The sequence below is a fragment of the Sceloporus occidentalis genome, unplaced genomic scaffold, assembly GCF_023333645.1.
Source record: "Sceloporus occidentalis isolate IW3139 unplaced genomic scaffold, rSceOcc1.0.p SCAF_6, whole genome shotgun sequence".
Classification (NCBI taxonomy): Eukaryota; Metazoa; Chordata; class Lepidosauria; order Squamata; family Phrynosomatidae; genus Sceloporus; species Sceloporus occidentalis.
Window position 1 is genome coordinate 141,734,367 of NW_028316986.1, and position 10,175 is coordinate 141,744,541.

At 42.0% G+C, this 10,175-nt stretch overlaps 1 long non-coding RNA gene across 1 annotated transcript; it reads left to right on the forward strand.

Annotated features, from left to right (window-relative positions):
* The first annotated feature begins 1,349 nt into the window (after positions 1–1,349).
* On the forward strand, positions 1,350–6,030 carry LOC149311467 (uncharacterized). Its single transcript, XR_016281631.1, has 3 exons — positions 1,350–1,541; positions 2,037–2,178; positions 4,829–6,030. It is a non-coding gene; the product is annotated as an uncharacterized LOC149311467 (long non-coding RNA).
* Positions 6,031–10,175: the final 4,145 nt, after the last annotated feature.

Here is a 10,175-nt window from a genome sequence, read left to right on the forward strand (position 1 = left end):
TTTCCCTCTGGCTGCAGCCAGGCCCAACAGAGGAGGAGCTCCTCCTTCGGAGCCTGGCTGGCCAATGGGGGCAGACTGGGGCTGGAACAGGCCAGCCCCCTGCCAACGCTCACAGGCTCCGGCCTGGAGAAGGGGCGGGCTGTTCAGCCCCAGATTCAGAGGAGGAAGTCCTCCTCATTAGCCCTGCGCGCGGCCCTGCAAGTGCAGAGGCCTCGTCTTGAAGGGAGGGTAGGGCAAGACAAAGAGCCCTTTCCCCTCCCTCTGGCCCAGAGTCCTCCTCCGCTCTGCCTCCTCCTCCTCCTCCTTTTCTGAGGCTCTGCCTCCTTAAGGGGCCAGCTCCTATTTTAGGCCGGCGCGCGGCCAGGGCCAGGGTTGCCGAGGAGGAGGAGGAGGGTGGCCAGCCAGCCATGCGCGGCCCTGAAAGGCAAGGGGGACGCATGGGGGAGGAGGAGGTTGGAGAAGGAGGTGGAGGCGGGTGGCTGGCCAGCTGCATGGGCGGCCGCGGCCAGAGGGAGCGCACAGGGGGCGGAGGAGAAGGAGGAGGCGGACGTGGAAGTGGGTGGCCAGCAGGCTGCATGAGCAGCCACGGCCATAAAGAAGGCGCGCATGGGGGCAGAGGTGGCCGCAGGCGGGGCAGACCCGGTTTTGGCACAAAACCGGACTGTGACCGTGCCAGTACCCCAAAAGCGTGATTGCCCCGCCTGCAGCCGGGTTATGGCATCCCTATGCGTGCGGGTGTGAAAGCCAGTCGCGCTTATGAAACATCGGTGAAGCATCTTCTCGCCTCTACTGTCTTTGAATCATTTGCGAAGAAGCCATTTCCTATTAATGAGAACTTTGCATCAATAGGAAATGGCTGCTCTGCAAACGATTCAAAGACGTAGATGGTAGAGGTGAGGGGATGCTTCACTGACATTTCAGAAGCACGAGTGGCTTTCATACCCTTGCGCTTCAGGGACGTTTTACCAGCACTTAATCCATGGTAAGCACCGGTGTGAAAATCTTCATTCAGTTCTTCATTGAGCAAAACTGTTTTGAACAGCTAGGTAAACAGAGGCTATTGGATGTATTAATTTCCTCTGATAGTTTCCATAGCAGACTTGAAAGTCAGGTGGTAGATATGAACAATCACTTTCCCACTGAAATCCCATTAGAGAGAGATTTGCTGTTCCACCAAATTACAGTGCAAGTGAGGACATAGCATTTCAAGAGCCAACTTTGAATCTACAGATTTACTAAGTGGTTGACTTCCCCTGCCATGGTTAGCTCTGTTAGGTGTCCCACAGGCTGAAACAGAGGGAGATGGAAAGTGTGGTTCTATCACCTCCACTGGGCTACTCCCTTCCTTGAAGTATTTCAAGCTGAATGAATTATTAACTGGTGCCTGAGTCCCTGAATCCTTCCTTCTCCATATCTTTTAGACTGGAAGAATGTGAGCCAGGATTATTAATCATTTGAGAATCGGCTGCAGAGGAAAGTCAACATGCATGAAAGCACAATGGAGTCCCCAACTCACATCAGCCCATCCAGCACTGCCAATAGTAATGAATTTTAACCCAAAACATCTGGGGGCAAAGTTAAAGGGACCCCACATCAGTCCATTGTTTTAAAATAAAGTATGTTTTCATAATCCCTTTCCTACAAACATATGGAGAGGGACTGGCTGAGCAACCTTCCAGCAATCCCTGGCATTGTGCCCTATTTGTATGTGTGGTAATTGTGGTCCAGATTGAGCCTCCATGGGCTTACTTTAGAGCCAGGATAAGGAACCTTTGGCCCTCTCAGTGCGGGTGGATTGCAGCTCATATTTCTCACCATTGGAAATGCTAAGGCTGATACGGGTTGCAGTCTAACACTCTCCGCTGGTTCACAAATTGCCTGGCTCTGTTTTAGAATCAGAAACAAACAAACAGGGAAAAGAGCTGCAAGCTCTGTAATTAAACATGAAAGCTGTGCCCATATTTTCATTAATCAGCAGAGATTGTGATAAACATGTCAAGACAGACAGTTTGGTGATTACATATTTCCCATTGAAGAGTGTGCAGGTGTCTTCAGCATTTTGACCGGAGAAAGGTTAAAGCCTGATGCAATAAAAGAAGAGTCCAAAGAGCAAGGCCAATCGACAGTGATTTTCAAGAGCAAAGTTTATTCCAAACAAAGACCACATCAGTAAAACAGGTAATGACCGAGGATGTTAGATTTTAATTGGTGCCAGTCGATGAATCACACAGTTCATGGAACACTTGGCTTCAGTCATCCCCTCTCACTTGGGTAATGTGGAAATAGCAGAGTACTTGTCATTAGTTCTGATACCTTATAGAGGTTTTATATGCCTATTATACTTCTTTAACCACTGTGCAAACTTAAGGATAATTAAAAAAAACCAAACTATAAGGATAAGGATAAAGTGCCCTACTATTGGGATAGTTGTAAAGATGTATCACTGAGTGTATGGCTGCATACTGATCTGAACCTATAAAACATAGTATTAAAACATTATACATCAAAAGTGCAGTTATCACCCTAAGATATGTCCTAGTTTCAGCTCAGCCCTAGAATCACCCCAGCAATTAATTCCTTTTACCTTGTGCATAAACATATCAGTCACAAATACCATACAGTACAAACAATCAATGCAATACATTACAATACAACAATACAGACAAACAAATACAAACGACTGAATTAAAATCACTACAAACAAAACTGGCCTCCCACGCTCCAAATCAGATACATAAATATGTCTAGCAATTGCATGTACATCTTCATTTTTACTTGATCAATATTTTCATTTCTGCCAAATCAGTCTTCCTAGATACCATTCTGTATTCAAACCCCACAAATGTGTTGATCGTTCAAAACACTCTGCAGAAATAATGCAGTTTGAGACTAATTTAACTGCCCTGGCTCAATGCTAGGGGATCATGGGAACTGTAGTTTTGTGTGAAATTTAGCCTTCTCTGTCAGAGAAACCAAAAACCAAAAAACGTGGAACCTTAAGTCTCATTGTTGCTAATGTGATGTGCACCCCTCAGTAGTGTGGCTGCGTGCAAGCGTCGCCATTAGGGACGATGAGACTTACTACCTGCGAATGTTTAATTCCGTGGATGGTAAGCCCATGGATAGTAAAGCTCCACTGTACAAGGATTAGAGTGAACTAAGTTTCCTACAAGAAAAAAAATCACATCTTGCTCATTTATAGTTTTCAAATAGACTTTCAAAGTCCTTCCTCATAGCAACAAAGAATGCAATCTAAATCACAGTTCTCAGAGAGTAGTTCAAATTTAATGCATTAGGATTTACCTCTGAGTAACATGAACAGAATGAGGCTTTCAGAGAATATAAAAATTTCAGTATTGACCTACTTAGGAAATTTGCTTACTTTGGTCATAATGTCCCATGAGTAAGATTTTGTGGCATTTGGATAAGTTGACCCATAAATACTTTGTCTTCTGATTAATATTTGGTCTTCTACCTGATGCTAAATGAGAGGTCATTTCAGGGCAGTTTAGCTTTGTGTAGCTGCCAGAGTGCCTCCTTTAAAAGAAAGTCCAAAGGGCGATTTCTGATATGCAGGTAGAATGTAACATTAGCTAAATTTCATTTTGCTGATCAACATCTGAAAGAAATGCACAGTTTATTTAGAATCAAAATATATTAATTCCTGGATAAAGTACTTGTGTGCTTATTATAAGTATGGCATTTGTATTCAAGGCCACTCCACCAAATACTTTTATCACATACCCTCCAACATTTCATAGAAGGAAATGGATACATGTGGCCAAACAACATCAGAATGTGGTCAAGATGACAAAAATTGTTAATGAAGATGAACAGAAAATCCAGGAGAGGCTGCAGCAATTTGATTTTGCCTGAACCTATTGGGAAGAGCAAGATTCTGCCCTCTCCTCTCCCTCCATTTGAGTTAATTGAGAGAAAACTGTTTTTGAATTTTGGAGTCAGTTTGCAGCAAATAAAACATGCTGAGAACAAAGCCAAAAGTGGGAAGACGCGGGAAAAACTTGGTCATTTTTAAAACAGTTGGGGGGGAAAGGAACCAACAGAGTATTAACTAGTATTGTCCTTGCCAAATCAGGACAGTTGGAGGTTATTGTTGTGTACCTTCAAGTCTTTTCTGACTTATCACAGGGTTTTCTTGATAAAATGTGTTCAGAGCAGGTTTGCCTTAGCTTTCCTCTGAGGCTGAGAGAGTGTGACTTGACCACCACATCAGCTCTCACTCAGAGTACAGTACAACACTAAATTAAAAACATTTAAAATATATTAGTTCATGGATAACATCAATATAGAGTGGCAGTGGTGTCTTCTGTCCTTTCTTATGACTTATGTGCAGATGCAGGAATGACCAAGCAGCTGACAGTTTTTGGAAAGAACTCATCAGTCCAACAGCTGGTTATTTTGTGGAGGCCTGATAAGACTTCTTTTTTTTAAAAAAAATTCTTTAAACCCCCATATAAGACAATACTTGTTAACCTAAACATTAAACATCGCATACATTATAAACTAAATTAGTAACTATAAACATTCACACACATAAAACGACTTCCTTTCCCCTACCTTTGAATATTTTCAATTTCTTTTTTTTTTTTTCTGGCTTTATTATTATTTGTTGTAATGTTTTCTTTTAACATTTCAAATCATACAAATTTTATTTATTTGTTTATGTCCCCCTCTCTTATTAAAGTTTCATTTCATGACATTTCTTCTTCTTCTCTAATTCTCTAATTGTCTATCAATGTATCATCACAGCTACTTTTGTCAATATATATACCTTTAACAGTTCTTGTATTTGTTTCTATTTCTTCAGATGGAGACGGAGATGGATATGGATAGTTAGAAGATAGTTAGAAGACCCATAATGTTAGAAGAATGGGAAAGATTATGGAGGAAGAGATTAACATATACACTTAGTTATGATATAAAGGAAAATTACTTCAAGATACAATATAGGTGGAACCTTACACTGGAGAAAATATCAAAAATATATAAAAACTCAAAGGGTGAATGTTGGAACTTTCTAGAGAAAAAAGGCACTCTGTTCCACATGTGGTGGGAATGTAATAAAGTAAAAAAAAATGCTGGAAGCAAATAAACACTGGAATAGAAAAGATATTGGACATAAAGCTGAAGTTAGACCCTACAATATACCTAATGGGAACGATTAATGAAGAAATAGGAAGAAAATATGGAGAATATCTTCTATATGATAATATCAACAAGGATTATCTTCGCAAAAAAATTGGAAAGTAAAGAGGAAACAACCATAAAAGAATGGCTAATCAAACTAGATGACTTTATGGAAATAGATAAACTAACCTGTTTATTAAGAGATGAAACACAAAACAAATGTGAGCAAGAATGGTCAGTTTTAAACAAAACAATGGAGAGAAAACAGAGCCTGATAAGACCTATTTTTGACTTCTGAGAAGCTTGCTTTTCATGTCATTCTAAGAACTATGTATCTTTAATATTTGATCTTTGAGATATGTTTTTGTCCTTTTCCTTCACTACTTCTTTTTCTTTTCAGCTTTATCTTTCTGTTAATTGCAAGATCATTTGTTTTTGTTCATCTCTAAGCTGCCCTGGGAACCATTCTGGCTGAAGAGAAAGACGTAAATCCCTTTTTAAAAAAACACAAAAATATAAAGTTAATTCATCTGGGAAATAATAACAAATATTGGTTCTAAATAACCTGACTTAACCCTAACCTTTTGCGCTAACTTCTTTCCCAGCTGAGGCTAACTCCACCCATCATTCCATTTTGCCTTCTGGTGTCATTCATTCTTCTTTTGTTACACAGAGGAGAGGCAGCAATTTGCTCAGACAAAGAAAGGGCAAATTACACCTTATGGAACAAAGCCCAGATGGTCCCTTCTGTATAGCAAAGCACCGGTGAGAAGGAGTAACTGGCACTGGAGAAGGGAGAAGGCAAGTGCTTAACTCTTCTCTTGCCAGCTCCTTTCACCTTGAAATTCTCTCATGGTTGGATTTTGGTGGTGCATCACTTTTGGTATGTAAATATGTATATATTTTATTTCTTTTGCATGACATGTGTTGTTTCTTTTTATACGTGTATGGATGTTTAATAAAAATATTTAATTAAAAAAATCTCTCAGCTGCTTTGATCACACCAGGCAGAGTGCCAGATGAGTGCATCCTGAGCCTGAGTTTCCAGATGTTGTCAGCTTACAACTTCCATTCATCCCTGATCGTAGCACATGCTGGCTAGCAATCATGGAGGTCATGGTCTTTGATTCATTTTTGCATTGCAGGTATAGGGTTGCCATATCCCGCCTGGGGGCGGGACTTTCCCAGGTTGGGGCAGGTCCGCACGGTCCCGCCCCGGTTTGGCCTTTGTCCTGGGACCCCACCCCCCACGATGGAGGCCACAGCTGTCTGCAGCCGCGGGGAGGGAAGGAAGGGGGCGGGGGTCCTCCTGCCCCTTCTCTCCCTGGCCTGGCCCCCTCCGTCGCACACGGAGGGGGGCCAGGCCAGGGAGAAGGAGCCTGGCCTCAGCAAGGCCCCCCCCCCTTCTCCCCGGCCTGGCTGCCTCTGTGGCTGAGGGAGGGGGCCAGGCCGGGGAGAAGGAGCCTGGCCTCAGCGAGGCTCCTTTTCAAATGTAGGACACAAAAAAAGTGTCCTACATTAGAAAATTTTGTCCTACATTTGTCCCGGTTTGGAGGTCCTGGATTATGGCAACCCTATGCAGGTATGACTCTGCAGGCCTGATTCCCACTACCTTTTAAACCAGATCGCAAATAAGTTTGAAATGGTTCAAATGACCCTGGGTCCCACTTGAACTGAATTGCTGAAGTGATTCGGAGAGGGGGGCCATGCACTAGACCCATTTAACGTGCGTCTTTTTGGATAAATCAATTCTGCCCAAGTGTGAAACAGATGCGGATCGGAATTGATTTAAATTTGCTCTTCGACCGGCTGGAGTGGGTCCATTTTGAATCGATTCATTCATGAATGTGAACCATAAGTGGGTTATTTTACAGAGAAAAAATGTGATTGGGGCAAATGTAGTGTGAACCATGCACCGCTCTCAAATCGATCCATCTATTTGGATCGCAAACCAATATTTGAAAGTAGGAATGAGGCCCAAAGTTGGTTAAAAAAAACAGCTGGAGAAAGATGATTATGGGAGTGAGGGAACTAATTGACAAGTAAGAATCAACCACTCTCCTCCAGCCTGCATGGCATACTGGTTTGAATGTCATGCTACGATTCTGAAGACCAGGGTTTGATTCCCCTCTTGGCCATGAAACTCACTGGATGACCGTGGGCAAGTCACGTGATTGCATGACAAATAAGATGAAGAGACAAAATTGCAACAGCTGATTATACTAGCTTTGACTGTTAGTATGAAGCCCATTGGGTGACCTTGGGCAAGTCACAGTCTCTCAGCCTCAAGAGAAGGCAATGACAAATCTCCTCTGATCAAATCTTGCCAAGAAAACCCCATGACTGTTCACCTTAGGATTGTCATAAGTTGGAAACGACTTGAATAAACACAACAAAAAGGCAACCGTGGCATAACATATATTAAATACATATAAATATATATGTTGCATCCCCCATCATCTGATTATTATGTATATTATTGTGTCGAGATGTGTTGTAATGGTCTGTATTGTGTTGGATGTGTTGGTGGTGGTAGTATGTGGGTTTTTTAAATCATTTTTTTAAAAGAAGTGATGCTGTTTCTATCCTGACCTACTTCACTAGAACCCTGTCCCACTTTCCCATGATATAGTTTTTCTTAAACATTATAAAAATTATTCATAGTCCGCTCATACTAGTCTGGCTTCACCTTATTGTCTTTTCTGATTCTCTTATTCTCAATCACTTCTCTACTCACAGCTCTTCATTTCCTCTGTTATTGGGTGGCTTTCCTATCTTCCAGCCTTGTCTCAGCTATGTGTGCTCCCAGGACCTCTTTTCAGTTTTCAGTCTACCCCTGTGAAGTTTAATTCCAGGCACAGTGACAACGGGCCCAAACGGACAGGCCCAAATAAAGCTGCTTCAGGGCACTTTGGAGGTGTGCTGTTTAAATGATGCATGCATCCTAAGAGTCCAAAAGCCGTGTCAAAGCCACGCTCCAGTCCTTAGGTATCACAGTTTTGTGGATTTTGGATGTTACTGTACTTTGGTGCATGGGCAACAGAGCTGCTCCTTGAAATGCTTGATCACTAAATTGTTATCCTATTGCTGCCCTCTAGTGTTTATTTCAATAGGGACTTGGTAACTCTTTTTTCTGGGAAGGAATGATTTATAATCCATTCATTTGCAGTAAAGAATATCAAGGCCAGATTTCATGCTTCCACAGCAGAGGAGCTGTTGCTGCTGTTATCATCCTGAAACACATGACTCATATTGCTGATCTGTTTTCATCGTACCTTTTCCTATACATATTCTTTTCCTTGTGAAGAAAGGCAAGGGCTCCCCATAACTGTCAAAGCAGATGAACTCCTTTTTGTGTTTTCAACGTGTAGAATTCCAAAATCCAAAACATGCACTGGAAATCAAGGAAGAAGTATACACATTCATTGATAGTCAGGAATAACATCCATTAGATAGGCAATTGTTTGATAAATGAGTGATTTGTTTTACTACAGGAGCCTGAGATGTCTGTGATAGTAGCACTGGCCACTCTTGAAATGTGGAACTCAGAACTGGACACAGTATTGCAGAGGTGGTCTGACAAATACATAATTGAGTGACATGTGACGTAAGAGGGCATTTCCAGTACTTAACCTGCACAAACATTTGTCACAGTTTGATAACACTTTAACTATCATGGTTTTTAATGAACTAGACAATCGAAGGCTTTTCTCTTCTTTTGATTTTCTGTTGAAATTCTTTGGTGTGTTCCATTATTTTAACTTGCATATGCACTTTGGGAAGTAACAGAATTGTGCTGCTGGGCAGTGTGTCTGCTCGCACCACTAAAGACCCATGGTGCTACTGGCCCCGCTGATAACATCAAAAAGTGTGGTTTAAACATCAGCTACGTAAAGACAACATGATAAGGGGATGTAGTTGGCCCTCAGGATGTTTTGAGCTACAACTCCCACAATTCAAAATATTTGGAGGACCAAAGGTTTTCTACTCTTGACATAGGCTCACCATCAGTTTTGAACTCTGAAATATCACACTTTCAGAATGAGTGAAAAATCGATGTGTCACACCCAGAACTGTAGCTGTAGGGATGAAAGTTTGGCATCTCTACCAAATGTATATGAGTGCCAGCGGTGGAGTGAGAGGTTCTCCTTGTGATGCCCCTTCACATGATTCACACATAAAAGGGGAAATTGTTTTTTTTTCACCCCTAATGGTGGCACTTACTTGGGCATAAATCCTAGTAGGATCAATAGGGCTTATTTTTGAATAGATATGTCTTTTAACAAAAAACATTTCAAAATAAAATGTTTTGAGATCCATGCAGTGTTTAGCCCAGGACTAGATTGTTTCTCCTGCTCACAATTTAAAACAAAGCCTTAATTTGTCATAATTTGCATTCTAGCAGTGCAGGGGTGGGATTCATAAGGGTTTCCAGACATTGGGCCTGAACAGACAGGCCAAAATAAAGCTGCTTCGGGTCACTTTGGAGGTATGCTGTTTAAATGCTGCATGAGTCTTAAGAGGCTGGAAGTTGTGCCAAAGCCATGCTCCAGTCCTAAGGACTAGAGCTTAGCTTTGATGCAGCTTCTGGCCTCTTAGGATGCGAGTGTCATTTAAATAGTATACCTCCAAAGTGATCCAAAGCAGCTTTATTTTGGCCTGTCTGTTCGGGCCCTTCATTAGAGTGCAACTCCCAGCTTGCCTCACCAATTCAAGATTCAGGCTAGGGCTGCTGGGACTTGCAGTCCAACAACAGAGTGGCATATGATTCCCACCTCTGTGTAGTGGACAGAGTTTCAGGTGTGACAATTGCTCAGTATGAATCAATAAAAGCAATTTGCAGCCAAGCAAAGGCTATGAAGCAGTGTCCATGCAATAGCTTCTCACATTGCTACTTGTTTGCATTAATCTTATAGGGAAAGAGATAGTGTCACTAGAAGGATGTACATGGTGGCATGGGCTTTTGTGTGGCATTTTCCAACTCAGCTGCTTGTTTGAATGATGCTTTCTATCCTCACCACCATGGT